The sequence below is a fragment of the Prosopis cineraria genome, unplaced genomic scaffold, assembly GCF_029017545.1.
Source record: "Prosopis cineraria cultivar Desert tree isolate PC_DT_omini unplaced genomic scaffold, ASM2901754v1 PC12, whole genome shotgun sequence".
NCBI classification, from domain to species: Eukaryota; Viridiplantae; Streptophyta; class Magnoliopsida; order Fabales; family Fabaceae; genus Prosopis; species Prosopis cineraria.
The window spans coordinates 32603224-32610109 of NW_026555343.1; positions in this window are offsets into that span (position 1 = coordinate 32603224).

The following is a 6886-nucleotide window of genomic DNA, read 5'->3' on the forward strand; positions in this document are numbered from 1 at the left end:
TTATTGGTACCGATATGTGATTTATCATATAGAGAAGTTAGGTGCTTTTATCATCCAAATCATGCTTAAGAACATTATAGCCCCACACTTGAAATGTCATGAGTAGACTAAAGGAAACTACACAAGGTCTATTTCATGTGTGGATAGGACCAATTCATACTTGAATTGGACTTTAACACAATATTTAATACTGAATGTAGATAAAGTGCTTTTTTTTTACATTCTTTACTCCTGCATGCCTTCAATGGTTATAATTTATTTCATGAGTATTCCTAACAGCCTAAACTACTTGAAATTATATATAAGACCTCACTTAAGTAAGTGGATAATCTTAAGAACACATTTATTGTGTATTAAAGCTTTTGTATTCATTTTCTTACTATCTTCTTGACAATTTAGTAAAAAACTCTCACAAGTTTATAAGCTTTCATTATAATTCATCTATTCTTTTTAGAAAGTCCTTTATGAAAGTTTTAATTATTTTTCTTGAGCTAAAATCTTAGAAAGAGAGTTTTCTAAGTGCATTGTAACAACTTTCTGGTATAGCAAGTGGTGTTGTTGAATCAAAACTGATGTATTCTTGAGAGTTATACTATAGTAACAAGCACCTATTGAAATTTGTGTTTATAGTTAAAATCTTAAAGGTGATCTTGAGGACTAGATGTAGGCCAAGCAATTAAGTTGAACTAAGATAAATCAATTGTGTCAAGCTTTTCTTCTCAAACCTCTTAAATTTCCAATTTCTATCTTGCATTCTTGTTTGCATTCACTTAGTTTGGGAAAAGTCTAGAAAAATTTTGAATGCCCAATTTACCCCTACTTGGGTGCCAGCCTTATCCAATATCTCCTCCTTCAAATCCTTCTTTGATTCCTCTTCTCTTCTTTCATATCAAAAAACCTAGATGCACATAAAGCTTCGAGCATGCGGTGAAAGACAAAAAACTAGAACAAACAAATCAAATCAAGAAGATAGGTGAAGGATGAAAAAAAAACCATTAAACTAAGCTACCAACATTAACCTGAATAAACAAATCAAATCTAAATTAACAATAAAGAAGATTTAAGAAAATCACAGCAAAATCTTAACAAAAACCATTAAAGCTAAACAACCAAGCATCAATCCACATTGATCAAGAATTAAGAATACATCATTAGATTGTTAAAAAGTTACAAAAATTAATTGAAAAATCTAACAAAAATATGGCAAAAACTTAACAAAAATCTTTATATTACATAAAGCCACGAGCCACCCATGAAATGAATCCAACAAAATCTTCTCTAATCTCCTTTGATTGTTTAATGACTAAAGCTTTTTCAATTTCTACAATGAATATAGCAAAGAGATGGGTCATGGGTTTTGCATCTGTATGATGAATCCTAGCATGAATCAAGATTATTGCTCTCTAGTTACTTCATCTACCCTCATTGCCAATCAAGACATGATTATCAAATCTTAGTATCCAATTTAGAAATTCTTCAATACCAAAACCCTTTACTACATGACCCATTTCCAAAATAATATAAAAAATTGAGGACCACATAGAAAAGCAAAGTATTAGGGAGGAAAACCTTTAAGCAAAGAAGAACCATTTTTGATCAGGTGATCTTCATCATCATCTTCCAATTCTTGTTGCTAACTTCTCCCAAACCAAGCCATATCTTTTGCTTTACCTGACTGAAAATCAAAATTCAAGAGAAATAAAGAAGGAAGAGAATTTAGGAGGAGATTTTGCCAGCAATAGGGGGCTTCAACTGGTGGATAAGTCTCATTTATTTTATGTACAGTTGGGAAAGACAAAAGTAGAGGAAGCCTTAAAGTGATAATGTGTTGGTGATGCAATTTGTCTTAAAAATGAATTGAAGGAGGATCTACAGGAGGATATTGCCACATCAGTAAGGGGGAGGAAGGATGAGTGCCACATTAGTAAAAAGGCTATCTCACACCTTAACAAAATTACTATAATTAACCTAAATGTAGTATCTAAGTCAACCTTAGGTCTTCTCTTAAGGAGGTGGCCTAAGCTTCTTAGTTAAAAAAACAAAGTGTATAGACTAACCTAATTGTTTGACTTTATTATCTAATTACATAGTAAATCAAACTTGCAAACCCAAACTAAAGTGTGTGAAGTGAAAATTCCCTTATCAAATAGAAACATTGGGAAATTGCTAATAGAAGAATTCTTACTCTTAATTAGATTATGGAAACTCACTCATTCATTTACCCTTTGGCCAAAATATTGACTACTCTAGACAACCATCTATGGCAACCTACCTTATTCAATTCCTTAAGGCCTTAGTCCAAGCCCTTAGGTTATCTCATTAGCCTAACTTAATAATTGACCAAGTGTTTTGTTGAATTCCTCCCTTATTAGCTATAGTTTCTAGTATACCTAAGCACACAACCATGTAACTCAAGCATTTGATCAAACTCTAACCAAATACAACCATATGGAGTCAATGCAAGATCATCATCAATTGAAAATCACATTAATATGCAAAATTCCAATGATGACCAAATTAACCAAGAGCTAAGGAGGAAGAAATTAAGTTAATAATCTTATCTTATTACAAACATTATCATCCAACTATGATTCTAAAGCCAAAATGAACAACAATTCAACTAAAATCATAATGCACCAATTCAAATGAAAGGAGATGAGAATTAGAATGAGCTTGGACAAGAATGATCTTCAATGCTCCTCTTCTATCAACTCCTTCATAGGATTTCATTGAGAATTTAGCTAGAAATCACAATCTTTATCTTGCCTTTAAGAAATTCAAACAAGCCAACTTAGAGCTCTATAGAAATAGTAATTCAAGACTTCAATCCTCTTTGAAATGTAGAAGGATGTGGAGTGGAGGATGAGCGGAAGAGAATGATGGAAGAGTTTTATGAATTTGATGGTTGAATGTGGGTGGATTAGGGCTGTCGTCTGGGTTAAGGATAAAGAACAATGGAGGAACTATGAAGAACAAGTGAGAGAGAATGAGAGAGATAAAATGAGAGTATATTTGATCCAAAATTATGCTAACATGGGATGTAGATTGTAATGTTTTATCTAATGGATCTAAGCCATATGGAAGAGACTTCTAGATAGTATGCTCTCATTGGCTTGTTGATGATTTCAAAATATGTCAACTTAATTCCATGCTTCATCCACAATTTAATTAGATCTACTCCAGTCAATAACAGTCAATGCACACCCAAAACAGATCAAATTTTATTCCTTGAAGCTTTGACCTCCTTGCCTAATTGACACATATATTCATATTTCACCTATATGGTCACAAAATGCACATAATCCAATTTAATAAAATTTAATATCATAAAATCAAATTAAAATGAAGCATCAAATTCATATTTAAAAGGAAAAATTTTTGAAAAATGTTCAAGTAATAGGTGCACAAATTTGTACAAAATTTACACACAAATATGCAAATCTAAAACTATATCAAAAGAACATACTTGAGAAAGTCAATAAAAAGTATTAACTTTTATTTAATTACTCTCAAGCTAAGATGAATGTATAAAAATTAATTTCATTACTCTTGTTTTTCCTTGAAATATATTTTTCTAATTTTTCTCATACATTTTCTCACAAGTTAATTTTTGGACCAAAATACCCCTAGTGCCTAAAACCTAAACACTTAGGCAAATTTTTAATTCTAATGCAAAATATGTGCACTTTAAGCTAATAACACATGATTAATGGTCCTAATTAGAAAGGAAAGTGTTTAAAAAATACTCTCTCTATTAAAAAATATAAGATATTTTTTGAGGAGTTGGGTGTTAAAAAATATAAGGCATTTTTAGTTTTTCGAGGTGTAATCATCGTCTTTTTTCTAAAAGTGCCCCTATTGATAATGACTTTATATTTATTATAGGGTGTTTAATAGGGGTAATATAAAAAAATAGAGTTGGTTTGAAACTTGGTAACTGCTTTATTGGAAGTGAGATTCCGTTAAAAATATCCTAGTAAGTTTTATCAACCAACATTTGAATGGACCCCACAAAGTGACAAGTAACGGAAGTTATCTATAACTTAAGGGGAAGTGGTCATTTACTTAGAATTTAGAAGTTACAAGGAGTTTTTGCACATTTTAAAAGTTTATGGTCTAGGATGCTACTCGCACAATAGTTTACATTAACCTTTAAAAAAATAATAGAATTTTTCCTTAAACTAGGAACTCCCAAAATTTTAAAAACAATCAAATTCAACTCAAATCTCAAATAACAATAAAGTTCAAATCAAACTCATAATCAATATAAAATTTAAGTAATATAATTCTAAGAAATTTCTAAACACTTAACAATTTATAAGAAAGAAACACAAAATAATTTATAAACACAAAAATTTAAGAATTATGAAAGATTAAAGTATATATAAATTTTTTTAGTTCAATCACATTTGTTTATCAATTTATAGCTTTTTAAAAAAACTGGTAGAATTTTTCTTTAAAGTAGGACATCTCAAAATTTCAACAATCATCAAATTTTCACTAACAATAATTGAAAATTAATATGTTAAAGAGCATTTTTACCCCTGTGCTTTCTTTTGAGGAGCGTCTGGCACCTTGTGCCATTAAGTAGGGCATTTATAAACCGGTATAATTTTTCTCAAATGCAAATTTCCCCTTTAGTCAAACTCCCATCATGTCTCTTGTTTTGTGCTTATCTACTTCCTTTATAGGGCCCATTTTTCTTAACACTTATGCATTTGACCTACATGTTTGACCATGTGACTTAGCTCTTCTAATAAGACAGGTGGAGTTGAATCCACTGTTTCATTCTTCATTATTCATCTTGCTCAATTTCCACCACCTACAATCGGTAGCTTATGATCCTTGAGGCCTCATCATTGTCAACTACAAGTAAAGGAAGAAGGGTTGTTTTGCTCTGACAACTTGGTGGTAGGCAAGATTAAGAGGGGCCATTGAGGTACTATTATTGTGGCATGTTAGCCCCTCGGTGGACTTCATGGAGCAATGACAACCTAGGGAGAAGGTTCTATAGTTGCTTAAACTATCACTAGTTAAATAAAGCTTTTAATTAGTTCGTTGTATAAGTTTGATGATTTGATGATTTCTGAAATGTTTGTAACTAAATGGTAGGGTGGTGGGTGTGGTTACTTCTTATGGCATGATGAAAGGTTAAGGCAAAGGGAAAAGAATATCATACATAAGTTTCTAGATCACATTGATAAGTTAAACAATAAGAAGACAATGCTAAGAGGAAGAGACATGAAAGAAATAATATGTGAAGAGCTTGATATCGTCTGTGTAGAATTGAAGGAGATCATGAAGAAACAAGAAAAATATGATTTTGAGATTGCTAAGAAGAACAATAAAATTGCAATTGCAGCACTTATTGTCTCTTAGGTTTTTTTCTTTTTGTGGAAAAGTGTATAATGAAGTTGTAAGTAACTTACGAAATGAATAAATGATGAATGAGGAACATGTTGCAATTGTTGGCATTTAAAACTCGATATTCATAAGTTTATTTGAGGTTTGTTGTTTGAAACTTGTAACCTGTATATGCATACATTAGGAAAAATTTAGACCTAATTTGTTCTACCTTTAAAGACCAATTTTATGGTCTTTTTATTAATTTAGACTAATGAAATTCAACCTGTGAAATTTGATATTCTTGAGAAAAAGCAATATAACATACATGTTAATATAAGTAATTCAACTTGCAATAGTGAACGCATATGATTACTTAAAAAGTTCTCCGTGCCAACATTATAACATGTATAAAAAGTGGTCCTTGCTAGCATTACAACTTACTTAGAAAGTTGTCCCTGGTAACAGTACATTCATAACACCAACACATTTACAAAATGATCAACAAAATACATAAAAATGGTCCATACCACATACAAAACTAGTCAACATCTAAATGCCATCATTCTTTTTTCTCCTTATTTGCACACCAATCCTCCTTTCTTATTTTGTCTCAAGTTGTGAGGTTGTGACACTAGGCTACCCCATCCATCTAAGTCTTGGTGGTTTCAATAAAGGTTTTGATATCCTTTGAACACAAGGCAATCTTCATTGAACTAGTAGCTGCATTTAAAGCTTGTGCCTATTCTTTTCAAATTTTCCTCTCAGTAAGGATGGGGAATCTAGTCTTTAGTTCAAAATAATGTATCATATATTCCTCAACAATCCTATTGATAGGAACAATTTGAGACCTCAATCTAGGCTACATGAGAAACTTAGTAAGTTAATATTTTTTTTCCCAAAAGAGTAAGTTAATATTCTTGTTAAGTTGAAATCAATATTGTAGAAAATGTTTAAATTTTTACATTGTACATAATTCTCTCTATCTTTGTATCCATCATAATCTCCACTTGAGTTCTTGACTTGTACATTATCCTTCCTAAAAGTATCCTCACTTCATATGATTGGCTTTCTTGAGTTAGTTGACTTAATGGTGGTTGTGAAGGCATGGTTAGCTCAAAATATTGTGATTGAATCCCAATTTAAGGCTCTATGTCATGGGATGTAGGTTGCTTATGAACTTCAGCTTTATTAGTGGTAGTATTTTTAGGTTTAAGAGCAATGTTTTTATAACCGAGCCGAATATTGAATCAAAAATGCTAGCAGGTCACAGTTCACATGTGATCGAACTGATGATGTAATAATTAAATTAATATGTGTGTGTGTATGTGTGTGTGTGTGTGTGTGTGTAATAATCTAAATATAAGAAACAAATATAAAATTTCTACTTAATTTAAAAATAAAAACCAAATATTTTAAATTCATCATGACTTAACAAGCCACATGATGTAACATAACATTAAATGATTAAGAAATTGGTCATTTCAAAAAAAAATAAAAGGTATTTTTTAATAGTCTAAATTTTAAAACCATATCCAGTTAC